A 22,443-nucleotide genomic window follows, 5' to 3' on the forward strand; every position below is an offset into this window, starting at 1 on the left:
AATGTGTGATCTACAGGGAGGGAAAACAGTACACCTCTCGGAACAGTGTCTGAGAGGCTGTGGTGGCTGCTTCACGAAATGTTGATCGTAAACAGATCAAGCAACTGACAGAATCTATGGATGGAAGGCTGTTGAGTGTCATCATAAAGAAAGGTGGCTATTAGTGATGAGCGAATATACTCGTTACTCGAGATTTCCCGAGCACGCTCAGGTGTCCGAGTATTTTTTAGTGCTCAGAGATTTAGTTTTCTTCGCCGCAGCTGAATGATGTGCATCTGTTAGCAAGCATAAGTACATGTGGGGATTCCCTAGCAACCAGGCATCCCCCACATGTATTTATGCTGGCTAACAGATGTAAATCATTCAGCTGCGGGGAAGAAAACTATATCTCCGAGCACTAAAAAATACTTGGACACTCGAGTAAAAAATACTCGGAAACCCGAGCGTGCTCGGGAAATCTCGAGTAACGAGTATATTTGATCATCACTAGTGGCTATATTGGTCACTAATTTTCGGGGGTTTTGTTTTTGCTTGTCAGAAATGTTTATTTCTAAATTTTGTGCAGTTATATTGGTTTACCTCTGCTATGTTGCCCCCTAAGGCTCGTGTGAGAACCATCACCGCCGCTGTGTGCTGGGAATGCCTGAAAAAAAACGGTCTACAAGAGTTGCCTGTTTGGTAGCCAATATTTGCTCAAGGTTCTCATGTGGCATGATATTTTGTAATTTTCCTTTATATCGTGGATCCAGGAGGCAGGCCAACCAGTAATCGTCATCGGTCATCATTTTGATAATGCGGGGGTCCGTTTTTAGGATACGCAAGGCCAATGTGGGCCAATGTTTCAGGTGTCAATTCACTGCTTGTGCTGGGTTGAGGAGCACTTTCTTGCAAATCAACATCACTTGTGTCCCGCAAAAAAGCTGTACCTGACCTTGCAACACCACCAGTTTCTATTGCCCCCTGAGAAGCATCCTCCTCCCATAAATATTCATCCCCATCATCCTCCTCCTCCTCTTCATCCGCCACCTCGTCCAGGACAGTTCCCTGAGCAGACAATGGCTGACTGTCATCAAGGCTTCCCTCCTCGGCTGCAGACGCCTGCTCCTTAATGCGTCAAACTTTGCATCAGCAGATGCACTAGTGGGATGCTCATGCTTATGATGACGTCGTCTGCACATACCAGCCGTGTGCATTCCTCAAAACACTGAAGGACTTGACAGAGGTCTCGTAGCTTGACCACTGCACACCAGACAACTCCATGTCTGCCATCCAAGTGCCTGCCCGTGTATGTGTATCCTCCCACAATTAAATTACAGCACGCCTCTGTTCGCACAGCCTCTGAACCTTGTGCAGTGTGGAGTTCCACCTTGTTGCAACATCGATTATTAGGCGGTGCTGGGGAAGATTAAGTGATCGCTGATGGTTCAGCATACGGCTGGAGTGTACGGGCGACCGGCGGATGTGCGAGCAAAGTCTTCGCACCTTCAGGAGCAGGGCTGGTAACCCCGGATAATTTTTCAGTAAGCACTGCACCACCAGGTTCAAGGTGTGAGCCAGGCAAGGTATGTGTTTCAGTTCTGAAAGGGCTATGTCAGCCATAAAATTCTTTCCGTTATCACTATCTTGCCTGCCTCAAGATGTACACTGCTCAGCCATGACTGAGTTTCTTGCTGCAAGTACTCAGCCAGTACTTTCGCGGTGTGTCTGTTGTCACCCAAACACTTCATTTGTAACACAGCCTGCTGACGCTTACTCTACCCAACCGGTAGGGCATCATCTCTAAAGAGATTAGTATAGCAATGTGGGCGTTCAAACCCTGTGTATGTGGATGAGAGGATGAGTACTTTCTTTTCCTAACGAGAGTTTCTTGCAGGGTGAGCTGGACTGGAAAGCTGCATATGGTTGAACTAGCGGTGGTGGTGGTGGTGGTGGACATGGCGGATTGAGAGAGGGTTGGTGATGGTGTTCTTGATGTTGGCCTACATACAGTGTTTCCTACCAAGAACCTTGTGATTCCCTGACTGCTGTGCCCTTGTGACGATACCTCCACATTTGCTGCTGGTGGTGTCCTAACCGGTGGGCTTACAGTGAGGGAAACAATGTAGCGTTGCTGACTACCTTCATTCTGAGCAGGTGCACCAACGGTATGTGACGTTTGGTAGTTAGTCCAGGCTTGCAAGTGCATGCTGGTTAAATGTCTACGCATGCACGTTGTATTTAAATTTTGAAGATTCTTCCCTCTGCTAAAGGTCTTTGAGCATTTCTTACAGATAACTTTGCACTGATCATTCGGATCTTGGTTAAAAAATTGCCACACTGCACTCTTCCTACTATCGAATACCTTTTCAGGCATTGCACGCTGTGCTACTTTCACCGGATGGCCACGCTGTCCTAAAACTGATTTTGTTTTTGACACACATTTTTGCCCTGGACGGGCCTGCCAGATGACAGCTGTTGTGATGTAGATGGCTGCTGCGGATCATCCTCCTCCACTTCTGAGCTACTGGCACTGGCACCCTCTTCCCCCAATGGCTGCCAATCTGGGTCAACAACTGGGTCATCCATGACCTCCTCTTCAATGTCATGTGCACCTTCCTCTGTGTCACCGTGTAAGGTGCTATAGCGTTTGGGATGGGGCACCATAGTCTCATCAGGGTCAGATTCTGGCTGAGTACACTGCGAGGGCAATGTAGTGATCTGAGTCAATGGAACAGCATAATAATCTAGCTGTGGCTGTGCATCAGTGCACTCCATGTCCGATTCATCTTGTAATGGGCAGTTAACAATTTCCCTTTCCCTTTCTAACCCAGGCACGGTATGTGTAAAGAGCTCCATGGAGTAACCTGTAGTGTCGCCTGATGCATCCTTCACTTTTGATTTGGGCGAAGGACACAAGGACACGTCTTGTTCCTGACCGGGAGCATCCACTGACGACTCGCTGCTTTTATATTTTGAACTTTCTGAAGAGGAGGCGAAAGAGCTAGAGGCTGAGTCAGCAAGGAAAGCCAAAACTTTTTCCTGCTGCTCCAGCTTTAAAAGCGGTTTTCCTACTCCAAGATAAGGGAATCTTCGAGGCCTTGTGTAGCCAGACGATGACGCTGGCTCAACACCTCCAGCCTTAGGTGCTATTTTGCTTTTCCCACTACCACCAGATGCTCCACCACCACCATCAGTACCAGCTGGCAACGACCGCCCACGGCCTCTTCCACCAGACTTCCTCATTTTTGGCAAAATCTAACCAAAATAACAACCGTTATATGGTACTGTAAAACAAGGTAGAAGGTGTATATAAACTTGTTGAGAATTTAAATCTCCCTTTTTTGGGGGGAGACTGCACCAAAACTCAGGCCCAGTGTATAACACAACACAATGTAAGTGGCAGAACGTGGCTGGCTAATATACGACAAACTAACAGAACTGACGTATATCCACTTTGTGACAATTTGAATCTCCCTTTTTTGGGGGGGAGACTGCACCAAAACTCAGGCCCAGTGTATAACACAACACAATGTAAGTGGCAGAACGTGGCTGGCTAATATACGACAAACTAACAGAACTGACGTATATCCACTTTGTGACAATTTGAATCTGCCTTTTTTGGGGGGGAAACTGCACCAAAACTCAGGCCCAGTGTACAACACAACACAATGTAAGTGGCAGAACGTGGCTGGCTGATATACGACAAACTAACAGAACTGACGTATATCCACTTTGTGACAATTTGAATCTCCCTTTTTTTGGGGGGAGACTGCACCAAAACTCAGGCCCAGTGTATAACACAACCAGGGCCGGCGTTAGGGGCAGGCAGACCAGGCAGCTGCCTGGGGCCCCCGCTCCCCCCAGCTATCGGCAAGTCACGCAGCCACTATGGGGCCCCAGTGAGGCAGGGGGGCCCGCCTGCCGCCAGCGCCGACTCCCCCGCCACATTAAACTATACCGGCGTCTGCCGGTACAGTTCAAAGCAATGATGGAGGAGAGAGCGTCACCTGACGCTCCCTCTCCCATCATTCCCCGCTCTGCCTCTGACACAGCGGGTGCGCGTCGTCGCGTACTCAGTGTGTGGCAGGCAGTGCGGCGGCAGCCGCCGACACAGGAGCAGGGAGCAGCGCGGGCTCGGGGAGAGGTTAGGAGCTTGTGTTTTTTTGTTTTTTTACTGGAGTGTGCGGCCATTCTCAGGAGGAGAGAGGCGGGGAGGGAAGGGGGGATGTGAGCTGTGCTGTATACTACTGTGGGCAGTGCTGTATACTACTGCTGTATACTACTGTGGGCTCTGCTGTATACTACTGTGGGCAGTGCTGTATACTACTGTGGGCTCTGCTGTATACTACTGTGGGCTGTGCTGTATACTACTGTGGGCTGTGCTGTATACTACTGTGGGCTGTGCTGTATACTACTGTGGGCAGTGCTGTATACTACTGTGGGCAGTGCTGTATACTACTGTGGACAGTGCTGTATACTACTGTGGGCAGTGCTGTATACTACTGTGGGCTCTGCTGTATACTACTGTGGGCTCTGCTGTATACTACTGTGGGCTCTGCTGTATACTACTGTGGGCTCTGCTGTATACTACTGTGTGCTTTGCTGTATACTACTGTGGGCTCTGCTGTATACTACTGTGGGCAGTGCTGTATACTACTGTGGGCTTTCCTGTATACTACTGTGGGCTCTGCTGTATACTAATGTGGGCAGTGCTGTATACTACTGTGGGCTCAGCTGTATACTACTGTGGGCTCTGCTGTATACTACTGTGTGGGCTGGGCTATATAGTACGTGGCTGTGCTATATACTACTATGTGGGCTGTGCTATATACTATGGGGGTATATTATATTCTATGAGGGAGGCTGTGTTATATACTATGTGGCTGTGTTATATATTTGGGGGGTACATTATACATTATATTCTATGGAGGGGGCTGCATTATAGTCTGTGTGGGGCTTTATTAGATTTTATGAGGGATGATTGCATCATACCCTTTGATGGGGCTACATTATATTCTATGGGGAGGTGGGCTGTATTATACCCTGTTCGGGGGCTACATTATATTCTATGGGGGGGCTGCATTATATTCTATGGGGAGGTTACATTATGCTCTTTTGTGGGGTTACATTATATTCTGTGGGGGGGTTACATTATACTCTGGGGTGGCTGCATTATACTCTATGGGGTGGTGGCTGCATTATACTATATGTGGGCTGAATTATACTGTATCGAGGACTATGGGGAATACATTATACTATATGAAGAACTATGGGGTGCATTATACTATGGGAAGTGAATTGTACTACATGGATGACTATGGCGGTGCATTATACTATATGGAGCACTGTGAGGAGTGTATTATGCTCTGTGGAGGACTGAGGAGTATATTTTAATATATGGAAGACTATGAGGAGTGTATTATACTATATGGAGGACTATGGGAAGTGTATAATACTGTACGGAGGACTATGAGGAGTGTATTATACTATATGGAGGACTATGGGGCACATTATATTATATGGAGGACTATGGGGTGTATTATACTAAACAAGCAAAATGCTGCATATTCATTGTGTGATTGGATTGTTTATGCCGGAATAAAAATCCTTGTTCTCAGCAGCACATCGCTGGTATAAACTGTAGATATGCTGTTGATAACATGATACTGTATGGTGATCTGTTAGTGATCGTTCTGTCCCCTTCATTCTTTCTCAGATGGTGGAAAGAGGCCGGGAAACAAGCGTCACTATTGTCGATCACACTCGTTTAGCGGCCTGAGATCAGTGCATGTAAATACAACCGAAATGCTTCTGTATGATGTGCAATATGTTAGCATTTGGGGCCCCATTTTAAACTTTGTCTAGGGCCCCACTTTGCCTAAAACGGGCCCTGAACACAACACAATGTAAGTGGCAGAACATGGCTGGCTGACATACGACAAACTAACAGAACTGACGTATATCCACTTTGTGACAATTTGAATCTCCCTTTTTTGGGGGGGAGACTGCACCAAAACTCAGGCCCAGTGTATAACACAACACAATGTAAGTGGCAGAAAGTGGCTGGAAGATATATGAAAAAAACACAAGGACTGTAGTACAATTTCAATCTCCCTACAATGATCTCAGGACAAGTATGGCAGCAATACAAAGGACTGCTGCACACAAAAGTGTGGACAAATAAACAATATAACTGCAGAAAGGAGCAACAGGATTTTTGCTTTTAAAAAAGCAGTTGGTTTGCACAGCAGCGTGCAAACAGCAATGCAGCTATCAGGGAGCCTTATAAGGCAGCCTAATAAGCTACAGAGCTGATGCACAAAAATATACCCTCCACTGTCCCTGCAAAAAAAAGGTGGTGTTGGACAGTGGAAATCGCTACAGCACAAGCAGTTTGGGGGTTAATCTTCCCTCCCTAACTATATCCCTTCTTCTGATGAAGCTGCAGCAACCTCTCCCTATGCTAAGATCGGCAGAAGTAAGATGGCGGTCGGCGTGCACGCCCCTTTATACCCCCTGTGACGCCGCAGAAAGCAAGCCAATCACTGTCATGCCCTTCTCTAAGATGGTGGGGACTGAGACCTATGTCATCACGCTGCCCACACTCTGCATCCTCCTTCATTGGCTGAAAAATGGCGCTGAACGCGTCATATGAAACGCGACTTTGGCGTGAAGATTGCCAACCTCATGGCCGATCCCACACTAGGATCGGGTTGGGTTTCATGAAACCCGACTTTGCTGAAAGTCAGCGATTTTTTAATTTGTCCGATCCGTTTCGCTCAACCCTAATCCAGATGACCCCTGTCAACAGTCAAGAACCAGCTCCCATCGATATGGACCGAAGAGACACTCGGTCAAGTACTAAAGAAGCCCTGAGGGTAGTCGGCTGGATCATCGAGCCTGTACCAGTGATTTGGGAAGAAGTGTGAGACGGGCCGTCACTTCCAGCTCAGACTTACGGTATTGAGTGTATTGGGTATGGGCGGAGAGAGACCACAAGCCAGACGTGTCCGGCTGACGCTAAACAGACCAGTGAGCACTGTTAAACTTGGCTAGGAAAATGTGCAGTTAGTGAGACAAAAAAGCGGCCTTTGACAGGGCTCAAAAGCCATGGACATTCCTTGTACTGTTCCCGACAAACACGGTGTTTGCCCCCTCCTAACTAGGACCAGGTTGGGCTGTAAATCTTGAGATTCTTTATTGTATATTAACTAGAATATTCCAATTTGTATAATTGTTTTTCCTGTAATTCTGTGAATACATTTCCTGTGTGATTAGCCTTTAATAACCACAGTTTTCCCCACATAATCCTGTTAAGTGAATAAAGTAAATTGTTACTTTCACCCAATGTCTCCACTGTTGCACTCAGTCTCCCTGCTTACACATTGTTGCACAACCCAACCAGTTTACACAGTCAGCATTAATGATGGGTCATTGACGGATTATTGGCCAATGCAAATGCACCTTAAATCTGTGTGAAAAGTGTGCTGTCTGTAATGGGGTCAGTTTTTTACATGGACCGCACCCTTGACTGAAAATACGATGGTGTGAACGAGCCCCAATACTGATACAAGTCAAGATGAAACTTCAATTCTATTGTCTTAACAAAACAAAGGCTGGTAATTCCACACACTCAGTCCTCAACAAGTCACTGAGTCATACAACACAAAAAGATTTCCAGGATGTACTTAATTAATCCTAACCTTTTTTTTTCTCAATGGTTTCATGTATTCTTCTCAAAATGTATTGTCATACAGATACCTGTATACAGATTAAGTGGTTTACATAAAGCCTGTACCAATGGATGAAGAATATGTGTCTTGATTTAATTAAAAGTGAAATATAACAGAGGTAAAGAAGTGATCTCTGGGGTTTTGTTGCTACAAACCAGACTTTTAGTCCAGTAATCTCACTGAAGGACATTGTGATATGGGCAGGTACCCGCCATGCTCAGATGTGCAGTTTGCTGAGCAGTTTCATCATTGCTAGTTTTTACCAGTCTCTTATTAAAATGTATTTTAAAACGAAGAAAATGGCTAAACATGTATTTGTGCTCCCATCATTTAAAAAGAAAAAAACGAAAATGAAAATCACAGCAACATTAATCTCAAATAATTTTTTTCCTGATCACAGATAATTCCTTAATTCTGAGATTGCTTCCACTCTAGGAATTTTACAGTAGGAAGCAAACATTCTTGGTCAAATAACCACTAGCAAACGGTAGATTGTCTGGGAATTTTGTACATGTGATATTTTTTCTAGCGGCCTTTGGTTCAAACTCGAGCCATGGCGACTTAATGGATGAACTATCTGTAGGAAGGTCGATCTTGTGCAAGCCTAGATAGGTCCACCAGGGTCTTCGCCATCATTATCTTGACAGTATCAAACCATTGGGTTGCTGGTCTTCCTCTTCGCCTTGTTTCTTCTATTCTTCTGACCAAGAAGTCCTTCTTTTGTGATTGCTCTCTTCATATGATGTATCCAAATTAGGCAAGTTGTAGCTTGATGATCGTTAGTTCGAGTTACATGTCTGGCTTGATTTGTTCTAAAATTGATCTATTTGTTCTTCTTGCCATCCATGGTATTGATAGCATCCATCTCCAGCACCACGTTTTGAAGGCATCAATTCTTCTTCTGTCTTGTTTCTTTATCGTCCAAGTTTTGCATCTCTATCTTAACACAGAAAAGACCAAACTATGTACGAGCCATGTCTTCATCACCAGTGAAATGTTCCTTAGTTTGCAGGGAACCGGACATAGTCACATTTTAGACCATGCAATCTTCACCTAATTTCATCGGAAGCCAAATAAAGAGGTTCTCCAGTAATTTTGATTTATGGACTAAAAACATACCATGAATGTGTGGTCACTGGTGGTTCAACTACTAGGTCCTTCAGGGTATTGCAGATCATAAACGAAAAAAAAGGGAGAAGCCAGCACTGCTGAAGGTCAGAACGCAATACTTAAAGTGCAATTGCACATGCTAAATTCTAACTGTATTTCAAATATGAGACATTTAGCAAACAATTGATCAATTCTTTGAGCTACCCCGCCACTTCACGGCAATCTCATAATGGGGCAGTCCTACTCTACTTTTTTTTTTTTGTATTGTGCCATTACGGCCTCCTAAATGTATAAAGAGTATAAACAGAAAGACCACATTACATTCCATGCAAACTGTACCTGGAGCATTTTCAGAATCACTCCCTTGGTGCCAGGAAAGGCAAGCGCAGGTAAAAGCCGATCAGTTCCTGTGCGGACATTTCAGATCTGGCTTCCACAGTGCCAAACCAGCACCAAAGTTAAAGGGTGAAACAGGCTGAGACACAGGTGCACAATTAACTGGAGCCTGAGGCAGGGCAGGGCTGCACACACACAGCACAACAGCACAGCACAACACAGGCCTCAGGCTCCAGTTAATTGTGCACCTGTGTCTCAGCCTGTCTCACCCTTTAACTTTGGTGCTGGTTTGGCAGTGTGGAAGCCACATCTGAAATGTCCGCACAGGACCTGATCGACTTTTACCTGCGCTTGCCTTTCCTGGCACCAAGGGAGTGATTCTGAAAATGTTCCAGGTACAGTTTGCATGGAATGTAATGTGGTCTTTCTGTTTATACTCTTTATACATTTAGGAGGCCGTAATGGCACAATACAAAAAAAAAAAAGTAGAGTAGGACTGCCCCATTATGAGATTTCCGTGAAGTGGCAGGGTAGCTCAAAGAATTGATCAATTGTTTGCTAAATGTCTTATATTTGAAATACAGTTAGAATTTAGCATGTGCAATTGCACTTTAAAGGGACACTGTCACCTGAATTTGGAGGGAACAATCTTCAGCCATAGAGGCGGGGTTTTCGGCTGTTTGATTCACCCTTTCCTTACCCGCTGGCTGCATGCTGGCTGCAATATTGGATTGAAGTTCATTCTCTATCCTCCGTAGTACATGCCTGCACAAGGCAATCTTGCCTTGTGCAGGCATGTACTACGGAGGACAGAGAATGAACTTCAATCCAATATTGCAGCCAGCATGCAGCCAGCGGGTAAGGAAAGGGTGAATCAAACAGCCGAAAACCCCGCCTCTATGGCTGAAGATTGTTCCCTCCAAATTCAGGTGACAGTGTCCCTTTAAGTATTGCGTTCTGACCTTCAGCAGTGCTGGCTTCTCCCTTTTTTTTCGCTTTTGCATTGGTAAGTGGCTGACCACCACTGTTGCCGTGCACGCTGGGTTATGTGCGCCATTCTTTCTGTGTTCACTTTGATTGATAGGCTGCTGTGCACACACACAGCAGCCCTGCCCTGCCTCAGGCTGCAGTTAATTGTGCACCTGTGTCTCAGCCTGTCTCACCCTTTAACTTTGGTGCTGGTTTGGCAGTGTGGAAGCCAGATCTGAAATGTCCGCACATGAACTGATCGGCTTTTACCTGCGCTTGCCTTTCCTGGCACCAAGGGAGTGATTCTGAAAATGCTCCAGGTACAGTTTGCATGGAATGTAATGTGGTCTTTCTGTTTATACTCTTTATACATTTAGGAGGCCATAATGGCACAATACAAACAAAATACGTAGAGTAGGACTGCCCCATTATGAGATTGCCGTGAAGTGGCGGGGTAGCTCAAAGAATTGATCAATTGTTTGCTAAATGTCTCATATTTGAAACACAGTTAGAATTTAGCATGTGCAATTGCACTTTAAGTATTGCGTTCTGACCTTCAGCAGTGCTGGCTTCTCCCTTTTTTTCGCTATTGCAGATCATCCCCATTCAAAAGTGGTGGAGCTTGGGTTGACCTGTGGTTCTAGCACATCAACTTGTATAAAAGCACCAGTTAGGCTGCCGTCACACTAGCAGTATTTGGTCAGTATTTTACATCAGTATTTGTAAGCCAAAACCAGGAGTGGGTGATAAATGCAGAAGTGGTGCATATGTTTCTGTTATACTTTTCCTCTAATTGTTCCACTCCTGGTTTTGGCTTACAAATACTGATGTAAAATACTGACCAAATACTGCTAGTGTGACATAGTTACATAGTTACATAGTTATTAAGGTTGAAGGAAGACTTTAAGTCCATCTAGTTCAACCCCTAGCCTAGCATGCCCTAACATGTTGATCCAGGGGAAGGCAAAAAAAACCCATGTGGTAAGAGTAAGCTCCACCATGGGGAAAAAAATTCTTTCCCGACCCCACATACGGCAATCAGCATAGTTCCCTGGATCAACGCCTTAGGACTTGTTTCCACTTGCGAGAAACACGTCCGTGTCTCGCATGTGGAAACCAAGCTCTGGCGCCGGCACTCCAGAGCGGAGCGTGCGACTCCATGTGTTGCTATGCGGCCGCACGCTCCGCTCCCAAGTGCCTGCACCAGAGCTTGGTTTCCACATGCGAGACACGGACGTGTTTCTCGCAAATGGAAACAAGCCCTTACTCTGATAATCCAGTAATAATTATGTGGCTGATTAATGGGTCCAGGGGTCACACCCCAACCAATAAACAAATTAATGAAAATGCATAAAACACCTTACTAGTCCACGCTTACTGCAAGCTCATGATTGTTCCAAAACTGCACCATCAGGTGTGGAATTCTGTTGTTGTTTTTTTTTTTTTTTACACCAAACAGTATCAGCTCCTGCAGTTTCATTTCTCCTTGTTACCACATAAAGTGTGGGATACCTCATTAGGTAGTGTGATTTCCATGTGTTTTACTTCTGGTGGATATGGAAAAAGTTACTCCACATGGGATTGTTGAGATGCTTGCAGCCAGCGTACAGCAGTGGTACTTTTTATTGTTCTGGGATGTAAATTGTGGGCTTTGACTTTTGGATCCTTGCCAGCTCTGTTGATAAAAGGAAACCCAGCTCTTGTTGATGATTGGTGTATTTTTCTATTTGACTGTGACCGCACATTCATGTGTAGTGTTGTAAAGTCCCATAACACTCATTGAATTAAGTGGGAAAACCATATAAAATGTATTTATACACATATACACAGTAGAACATCCAAAGTACATGGATACTTGTAATCAAGAGTGAGTCATTCTAGATGTGAATGACAAATGTTATTTTTAATAAGGAAAAGAAACCTCATTTATGACTTAACTCACGTAACGTCAATGTATGAATAATGAAATTCTACCATTGCACCTAACAAGATGAAGAGGTTGACTGACTATGATGAACATCAGTGAATACAGGGAGGGGGTTCTTTCAACTATGTGTAAAAAAGTAAAATATTAAAGTTCAATGAAATCCTGCCCCCTAAGAAAGCAATGAGGGAGTGTAACATGTGCGATGTGTGCTCCATCTGCTGAGATGGGATTATCATTGTGAGCTCACAGCGGGAGGCTGCTCCTATATAAACCCTTGCTTATGTTACTATCACAGGAATGTGTAGGACCTAAGGATCTGCTGAGTGATTAGCAGAACAGTCACATAGCCACTGCCTGCGTATCTTAATATATTTTTATGTTATACTGGTTAAGTATACGATGCAAAAACAAAACTATGTATCATTGATATCTAGTATCAACACAGAATTGAAAATAGCAATTATATTTGTTCTATCTCCAAAATCTACTTAGGTATCGTTCCCCCCCCAATATACATTAAATTAATGTCCGCTGAACCTTCCAATAACGGCATGATCATCCAACAGTCTAATGTGCAGTATATGGGAGCTCTAAACAATTGGTTGTCGAGAAATTTAAAGTGGCTTTCTCATGAAGAACACAGGAACACTTGGCTGAACGAGTGCACCCGTGTATAAGAGAAACACCTGAAATGACTGTCATCACATCGATCAGTCATCGTTCAGGAATAATGCTGTCTGGCTGCCTTACTAAGGGCTGTCCCACACGTCCAGATAATTCCGGTACCGGAAAAAATCGGTACCGGAGTTATCCGTGTCCGTGTGCCCGTGAGCTCACGTAGGCCATACGTGCGGCACACGTGTGCCGCCCGTGTGGCGAGTGGGTACCACACGGAGCGTGCAGGAGACGGCGCTAAAGTTTAGTGCTGCCCCCTGCATCGTGCTGAAGCCGCAATTCATATCTTCTGTGCAGCAGCGGTTGCTGCATAGAAGATATGAATAATAGTGTTTAAATGAAAGATCTATGTGTCCGCCGCCCCCCCCCACCCCCTGTGCGCCCCCCCGCTGTTCGGAAAATACTCACCCGCTTCCCTCGTTGGCTGTCGGTGCTTCCTGGTCTGGCCGCGGCTTCCACTGTATGCGGTCACGTGGGGCTGCCGATTACAGTCATGAATATGTGGCTCCACCCCTATGGGAGGTGGAGCCACATATTCATGAGTCTAATCGGCGGCCCCACGTGACCGCATACAGTGGAAGCCGCGGTGCCGGCCAGGAAGCACCGACAGCCAACCAGGGAGGCGGGTGAGTATTTTCCGAACAGCGGGGGGACGCACAGGGGGTGGGAGGGCGGCGGACACATAGATCTTTATTTTAAACACTATTATTCATATCTTCTCTGCAGCAAACGCTGCTGCAGAGAAGATATGAATCGCGGCTTCAGCACCATGTGGGGGGGACAGCGCTTACTGTAGCGCTGTCTCCTGCACGCACACGGACTGCAGACGGACAACGTCCGTGTGCGGTCAGTGTTTTACACGGACCCATTGACTTTAATGGGTCCGTGTAATACGTGCACTCCCACGAACACTGACATGTCTCCGTGTTTGGCACACGGAGACACGGTCCGCAAAAAATCAATGACATCTGCACAGATGCATTGAATTTAATGGGAGTACGTGTGTCAGTGGCTCCGGTACGTGAGGAAACTGACACCTCACGTACCGGAATCACTGACGTGTGAAACCGGCCTAAAAGTGCGGGTACTGGAGAAAAAGAACTTATTCTTCCTGGGAGCCGCTGGCTTTTAGTCATTGAGGCATGCATGGGAGGCTACAGTCTCTGCTCAGTACATAGTGAAGAACCTTGCCTTTCAGTAAGGTGGCTGGACAGCATTAACCCCATAACCCCAATATAGGTTAATAACATTTAGGACATGGCACGTTAAGGCTATGTGCCCACGTTCAGGATTTTTAGCGTTTTCTTTAGCGGTTTTTCGGCGGTTTTCCGCTGCAAAAACGCTAAAAAAAAGCTTACTTTAAACATCCCATTATTTTAATGCATTCCGCAATTTTTGTGCCCATGCTGTGTTTTTAAATTATTGTATTGGGACGCTCCGGAAAAAAACGCAAAAAATCCTGGAAAAAAAACCAAGCGTATTTCCTGCGAAAGGAGTCTGGTTTAGTTCAGGAAAATTCTGCGAACAATCCTGAACGTGGGCACATAGCCTTAACATTAAAAGAAATTGAAACCCCAGAATTAGTTTTTTTTGGCCACCAAAATTAAATAAGAGGTGATCAATAGATCATACCTACCCCAAAATGGTATCAATTAAAAATGTCAGCTCAGGGTTCAGAAAATAAGCCCTAACCCAGCCCCATATCCTGAAAAATGTAAACGGAAAATGGCAACAAAAACAAAACTTTCTTTTATTTTTTTGCAAATTTCCAATTTTTTTTACCTACTAAATGAAAAAAAAAAAACTATACATGTTTAGTACCTGCGCACTCATACTGACCTGGGGAATCATATTGCCTGGTCAGTTTTACCATATAGTGAATATGGTAAAAAAAATAAATAAAATGTTGTGAAATTGCACTTTTTTTTGCAACTTCAGCGCCTTAGGAATATTTTTCCTGCTTATCAGTACACGATATGGTAAAATGAATGACGCCACTCAAAAGTACAACTCGTCCTGCAAAAAAGTAAACCCTCATATGGCCATAAAAAATTAAAAAAAAAGGTATGGCTCTTGGAAAAAGGGGAGGAAAATACGAAAACGCAGAAAATCTAGTGAAGGGGTTAACAGCTCATTTACATATTAACCCTGCTGTTCTGTTTAGATTTCACATCTAAAAAATTGTACCAAATAAAGTAAACAAAAATAAAAAATAAAAAAAAATCCCACAGAGAGTACCCCCCTAATGACGAAAAGTCAGGGAGCCTCAAGTCTCAGAATCACACGCTGAATTTTTATAACATTATAGAATTTCAAAAACGGTCATTTTTGACCTAACAGAACAGCAGGGTTAAGAAAAATGTGCATTTTTGTGGAATAAGACAGCAGGTCATAGATATCAAGGTATCATTTTATTTAACTTTCAATGGCCTATGATCCGAATGATGTGATATTTTTCCACTGCCTCATAGACCTGCATTCCCAATTTTGATCGGACACTTAGATCAATTTAGGAAGTCTCCACAATTTTGCATGGACCACTCAGTCTGAGGAACAATTTCAATATGTTAAAATCCCTATGGATTGTGATATGGGGGACACAGGAGAGAACAAGGAAAACCAGGAAAATGCCAGGCACATGGAAGTGGCTAAAATATTTGTAAGTGAACAAACAAATTAAAGTGTTTACAAAAGCTACTGTTTCCTGACTGATTTCTAAGCAAAGAGGCAAGGGTTAAACAATGCAATGCCCCTGGGATCTGCAGCTGCATATGCTATGTTAATTATATAGACCAATGCTACTTTGTGCATTGGGACTCTCACCTGGCTTTCATGGACAATAAGCCCCTGTGTATTGCGGCCAGACGCACCAGGTCTCTTCTTTCCTGAAGGCAGAAGCCACAAAGTCATCAAATCCACACCTATACTGTCTTCTGCAGTTTCGTATATTCCAACATATCTATTATTATATCTGTGAATAAAATGCACATTTTTAGCACTTATCATCAAATGATATATACAATGGAGATGAAAGGGAGAAGAGACACTGTTTTTTGCAGAAAGAGCAATTGCTCGTAATGCACATACGGGGTCACCCGTTTGGCACCTGATCCGCTTGCTGCATTTTGACTGTTCCGGTAGTCACGGACAAAGCGATCCCTTATTGATTTCCAACGGGTATGGACCGCATCGGCTTTAAATTAAAAAAAAAAATTAAAAAAAAGATATATAAATAGTAGATAGATAGTTCTTATATTGATAGTTTAAAAATTGTGTATAGTTAGTTAAGATAGTTGATATATAGATAGTAGATAGATAGTTGATAGATAGTAGTTATTAGATAGATGATAGAGAAATAGTTTAAGAAATAGTGTATAGATAGTTGAGAGTTGAGAGATAGATAGTAGACAATTTAACATCACCAATATTTACCAATTTTTTTCTTTGAGGTTGACGACTTCTCCATGTATCGGGGATCGAAGTGACAGATAATTTTATACCACAACTTGCGGTTCTTCACGATGTCATGGTGGGAGCTGTCGCTTTGGTCCCATATTGAGGGGTTGGCTTCCACAAGGTTGATCAGTGTCTCGTGAATGGTCAACGGCTCTTCGTCAACCACAATCCTTTTTTTTTTGGCTCGCTGACTTGGACTATGTAAACACAAAACGTTATGTTGAAAGGTTCAATTTCACTTTATTGGTAGACTGATAGATAGATACATAGATAGATAGATACATAGATAGATAGATACATAGATAGATAGATAGATACATAGAGCGAAAGATAGAGAGAGCCAGATAGATAGTTTATAGATATAGCATACCTCCCAACTTTTGAAGATGGGAAAGAGGGACAAAGTTTGCGGCGCGCTTTGCGCGCCGCGGCAAATTTTAGGCCACGCCTCTGACCACACCCATTCATAATTAGTCACACCCATATCCACATCCCAACCACACCCATTTAGCACTGCCGATCACACTGTTTCATATACAATAATTATAAACAAAAAAATATGGCCACACAGTGCCCCATACTGTATAATGGCCACACATGATGCTCCATACTGTATAATGACCGCACATGATGCTCCATACTGTATAATGACCCCACATGATGCTCCATACTGTATAATGAACACACATGATGCTCCATACTGTATAATGACCGCACATGATGCTCCATACTGTATAATGACCCCACATGATGCTCCATACTGTATAATGGCCGCACATGATGCTCCATACTGTATAATGACCGCACATGATGCTCCATACTGTATGACCGCAAATGATGCTCCATACTGTATAATGACCGCACATGATGCTCCAGACTGTATAATGACCGCACATGATGCTCCATACTGTATAATGACCCCACATGATGCTCCATACTGTATAATGACCGCACATGATGCTCCATACTGTATAATGACCGCACATGATGCTCCATACTGTATGACCGCAAATGATGCTCCATACTGTATAATGACCGCACATGATGCTCCAGACTGTATAATGACCGCACATGATGCTCCAGACTGTATAATGACCGCACATGATGCTCCAGACTGTATAATGACCGCACATGATGCTCCAGACTGTATAATGACCGCACATGATGCTCCAGACTGTATAATGACCGCACATGATGCTCCATACTGTATAATGGCCGCACATGATGCTCCATACTGTATAATGACCGCACATGATGCTCCATACTGTATAATGGCCGCACATGATGCTCCATACTGTCTAATGACCGCACATGATGCTCCATACTGTATAATGACCGCACATGATGCTCCATATTGTATAATGACCACACATGATGCTCCATACTGTATAATGACATACAGGCACGCAGCTCACACACAGGCACGCAGCTCACACGCACGCAGCTCACAAACACATGCAGCTTTGACACAAATGCATCACACACGCAGCCATCACACACACACGCAGCCATCACACACACACGCAGCCATCACACACACACACGCAGCCATCACACACACACACGCAGCCATCACACACACACACGCAGCCATCACACACACACACGCAGCCATCACACACACACACACACACGCAGCCATCACACACACGCAGACATCACACACACACACACACACACGCAGCCATCACACACACACACACACACACGCAGCCATCACACACACGCAGCCATCACACACACGCAGCCATCACACACACACAGCCATCACACACACACAGCCATCACACACACGCAGCCATCACACACACACAGCCATCACACACACACACACAGCCATCACACACACGCAGCCATCACACACACGCAGCCATCACACACACGCAGCCATCACACACACACACGCAGCCATCACACACACACACGCAGCCATCACACACACACAGCCATCACACACACACACGCAGCCATCACACACACACACACACACACGCGCAGCCATCACACATGCAGCCATCACACACGCAGCCATCACACACACACGCAGCCATCACACACACACACACGCAGCCATCACACACACACACGCAGCCATCACACACACACACGCAGCCATCACACACACACACGCAGCCATCACACACACACACGCAGCCATCACACACACACACACACACAATCTCCTCTGTGATGCAGGGGCGGCTGATGTCCATGTGCAGCTCTCTGCTGAAGTCTTCAGTCTCCTGCTTACAGCTCTGCACTATCCCGGCACCTCCCCCGTCTCTCCTTCTCTGCCGGGATAGCAGCTAAGAGCAGAAGCCGGAGCTCCGTGCACACACAGCCAGAGGTAGTGAATCGCTGACCTTTCTTCTTGATTGCTGCAGGCTCTCTCCTTCAGCGTGGCAGCGCCGCACAGGGGGCGGGAGGGGGGGGGGTGTTGCGCGGGCGGTCAGGAGGCAGCTTTTATAAAAAAAAAAAAAAAACAGGCTCTCTCTACGTCCCTGAAGTGGGCGGGGCTTCACCGGCGGCCGCAAATTCGGGATTTTAAATGCCCGAAGCGGGACAGCGGGACCCCGGTGCCAAAGCGGGACTGTCCCGCTGAAATCGGGACGGTTGGGAGGTATGGATATAGTAGATAGAAAGTGAATAGATAGATAGATAGATAGAGAGATAGTTGATAGTTTATAGATATAGTAGATAGAAAGTGAATAGATAGATTGTAGATAAATATTGGATAGAAAATTTCTAGTTTTATATTTACCACTGGCAGTTGTGGCGACGACAGACGGCGAGGAACCTTCTTTCTCTTGTGTCCTCTGTGTGCCACAACCTATTGTGTATGTAAATGGAAAAAAATAAAATTACATTTCTTGGATCAATAAATTTATGCTTGCAAAACTAAAAATGTCTGCCATGTACCTTTGTGGGTTTTGCCTGTTTTTTTGGGGGGGCCTAGCAGCCTCAGGCTCTGAAGACTCCTATTTGCAATAAAAACATGATTATACACGTGTTTAGCTCAATACACTGGAGTTTCACACAACTTTTAGCGGTTTTTTAAAGTGCAAGCCTACCGATTGAGAAGAAAAAACCACAGACACGCTGCTGCTGCTGCTTCCCTCACTATCCGACATCTGCAACAAAGCAATACATTTTTAGTACACACACATCCGTCGTACAATACAGACTCCCATGATGTATACAGAGATATATATATATATATATACAAATGTACTTACATTTCCTGTGATCTCTTGCAAGACACTTTCTCTCTCACGTGCAGCAGGCCTCAGGAAAAATGTGTGCTAGGGACATTAATGGCCGAAATCATGTTTCCTGTCACATGACCACATGGACCACCCTCAAATGCTATTAAAACGTATGGTTCTATTTGGAAATTTTTCACGATTTGCGTCTGGCTGCGTTTGCCATAGCCATCAATGGCAGAATTAACGCTTCCGTTAGTATTGCGTTAGGTTGGCCGGACCCGAAAACGCTGCAAGCCGCGTTCCAAGGTCCGTCAGAAAAAAACGTTATGTGACAAACGCATGCCAAAATTCACGATGCGTCAGACAATGCAAGTCTATGGGCGCGTTAGTATGTGCGTTATATTGCGTTTTCAGTACTTAAAAACGTGTCCGTTAGACGGACTCACCTAGTGCAATGTGAACCTAGCCTTAGTAAATAAATAAAAATGATTCACACTAGTACTCCATGGCAAAAAGACCAGGGAAGTGCAAATGTCCTTGGCCAGAACTTGAAGGCTGGCCTTTTGGGCCCCTGCAATGTCATGATGTTGGATAAAGCCTTGTAATTACAGGGGCAACCAAAATGTGAGCGCTGGAGTCCTGGCCAAGGAAGTTCACACTGCTCCTGTCTGGCTGCCACAGAGTATCGAAGTGAGCAAGTTTATTTGCTAATTTCTATAGGAAATGTATAGTGACAGTCACTATAAATCGGTCATAAATGAATTTGAGGAGTAGAGGGTCCGTGTACTGACTGAGGCCAATGTAGGGGGTCCCTGCACTGCTGTCCCAAGGCTCCTGACTTGTGGATCTGAAAAGTTCTTTACATGTAAATAGATCTGAAGTGACACAAATCTACTTTCAAAGCAGTGATGGAAATGGGAGTGGTGCAGTTAGCACCTCCGCTGTGTGTGAGGGGAGAGGTGTCAATGCTAATCTGGGGGCTGCCACTGCCTGCTAGGATTAGTGGTATCCTGGGAAGGAAATGGATGACATCACACATCTATAAAACCAGAGGCATTGTGCAGGCAGATGTATGCGTTACCCATAAACACGCCGCTCTACCTGGAATCCAGGACATATCAGGGTTGGAAATCATCCAGATATTCTTGGACAGTCTGTAAAATGTAGGCACTTTTTACCTCTGTCTGTAAAACATAAATTGTTGTGTCCCTGAAGCTGGAGAAAGTTGTACAGATAATTCTGACTTTAATCCTACAGCTCACAGTGTGTGCCCCTATTGTCTTCGTATCACAAGTACGGTGTGGAAAACATATCCCTTAAAATCTTAATGATTTTTTTCTTGTTTTCCAAAGTGTCTGTAAAAATATTGTCTGTCTGGAATATTTATATGAGCTGTCCTGTCCAGAAAAAAAAAGTCAAGCTGCCAACCCTGTATCCAGTGGTGTAACGTGAAGCCTGTGGACTCTAATGCAAACTCTCCACCAGGGCCCCCAAGTTTCATGGCTCTGTTAGGGTATTTGCACACGTAGAAAGGAGATCTGCGGATTTTTCCGCAGCGGATTTTGGAAATCCACAGGTAAAAGGCACGGCTTTTTACCTGCGGATTTTGTGCGGATTCCACCTGCGGCTTTACCCCTGCGGATTCCTATTATGGAGCAGGTGTAAACCGCTGCGGAATCCGGACAAAGAATTGACATGCTGCGAAATGTAAACCGCAGCGTTTCTGCACTTTTTTTCCTCAGCATGGACACTGTGGATTGCGTTTTCCATAGGTTTACATTGTACTGTAAATGCATGGAAAGTTGCTGCGGACCCGCAGCTGCAGATCCACTGCGGATCCACAGCAAAATCCGCAACGTGTGCACATAGCCTAATAATATTGGTCTTCTAATATGAGACCCTTTGTGCGCTTTGGCTTTGTTCTCACGACGTGCTTTTGAAGGTGCAGATTTTCTGCACCTATTTTGCAAATTAGGTTACTTGTCCTTTTTCATTGCATTTGTGTCTTTTTTTACATGTGTTTTTATCACATTTTTTTGTCTCTTGTTAAATAAAGCCACTTTATTTTTTATACTTCCTGCTATTTGGCTTTGACAAAACTTTATTGGCATTCTTAGGGGCTGATTACATGTGTTTTTGATGTGTTTCTGCTGCGGAAACACACTAAAGCTATGTGCACATATTGCGGATTCCATTGCGGATTTTTCCGCGTGGACTCTGCAGAATCCGCAGGTAAAATGACCTGCGTTTTACCTGCGGATTTTGTGCAGATTTTATGCTTATTTTGCCTGCGTTTTTACACCTATATAGGATTCCTATAATGAAATATTGACATGCTGAGGAAAAGAAACCGCTGTGTTTCTGTCCTAATTTGAAAGCTATATGGGTATGTTGCGGATTTGTGTGCTGATTTTTCGGTGCAGAATCTGAAAAAATGCACTGCGTTTTACCTGCGAACTTACCGCGGTTTTTGTGCAGTTTTCACCTGCGTTTTAACACCTGCGAATTCTAATTATGGAGCAGGTGTAAAACGCTGCGGAATCCGCACAAAGAATTGACATGCCACGGAAAATAAACTGCAGCGTTTCCACGTGGTTTTTTTCCGCAGCATATGTACTGCGGATTTGGTTTTCCATAGGTTTACATGGTACTGTACAACGCATGGAAAACTGCTGCGAATCCGCAGCGTCCAATCCGCAGTGTCCAATCCGCAACGTGTGCACATACCCTATCACAGGTCAGTTTATGCTGAGTAAACTAAAAGCCCAATGGGCAGGAGGTTACTATAAGGGCTCATTCTCACATGCAAAAAGCAAAAAACTCGAATGAGTCTCGCACGTCAATACCCGGCACTCAGGAGCGTGTGGCCGCGTAGCAATACATGCAGCCGCACGCTACGCTCCTGAGTGCCGGGTATTGACGTGCGAGACTCATCCGAGTTTCTCGCATGTGAGAATGAGCCCTAAATCCCATCCACGCTGCTGGACCTGTAGGGCCACGTGCACCACGGATCCGTCGAAGCTGCTGCCTGAATTTAAAGGAACTCTTCCGT

The sequence above is a fragment of the Ranitomeya variabilis genome, chromosome 2 (genome assembly GCF_051348905.1).
Source record: "Ranitomeya variabilis isolate aRanVar5 chromosome 2, aRanVar5.hap1, whole genome shotgun sequence".
NCBI classification, from domain to species: domain Eukaryota; kingdom Metazoa; phylum Chordata; class Amphibia; order Anura; family Dendrobatidae; genus Ranitomeya; species Ranitomeya variabilis.